Genomic DNA, 289 nt, shown 5'->3' with positions numbered 1-289 from the left:
GAGGTGGTTTCGGCAGTCATGAACTTCCCCAATTGCGCCAAACGGAGCCACAAACTATCCACGCCTCACGCAGTCTGAGTGAGGCTGAACGGCACCCGAGCGGCCTTCAGGGTGCAAAGGCTATGGAAAATACCAGAGCCTTAGCACAAGCACGTCGAGATGTTGCGAGAGCTGAGGCCACTCAAACCTGCGTAAATAGCCATGCAATCCGCAGAGAGGGTGCGGCGGTGGGTGCGGCCGCAGCGTCCAGTATGTCTCTCGGGCTCCAACACAATACCAACAGTCGACG

This window comes from Daldinia childiae (genome assembly GCF_008694065.1).
Source record: "Daldinia childiae strain JS-1345 chromosome Unknown Scaffold70, whole genome shotgun sequence".
NCBI classification, from domain to species: Eukaryota; Fungi; Ascomycota; class Sordariomycetes; order Xylariales; family Hypoxylaceae; genus Daldinia; species Daldinia childiae.
This window is presented reverse-complemented; position numbering follows the sequence as displayed.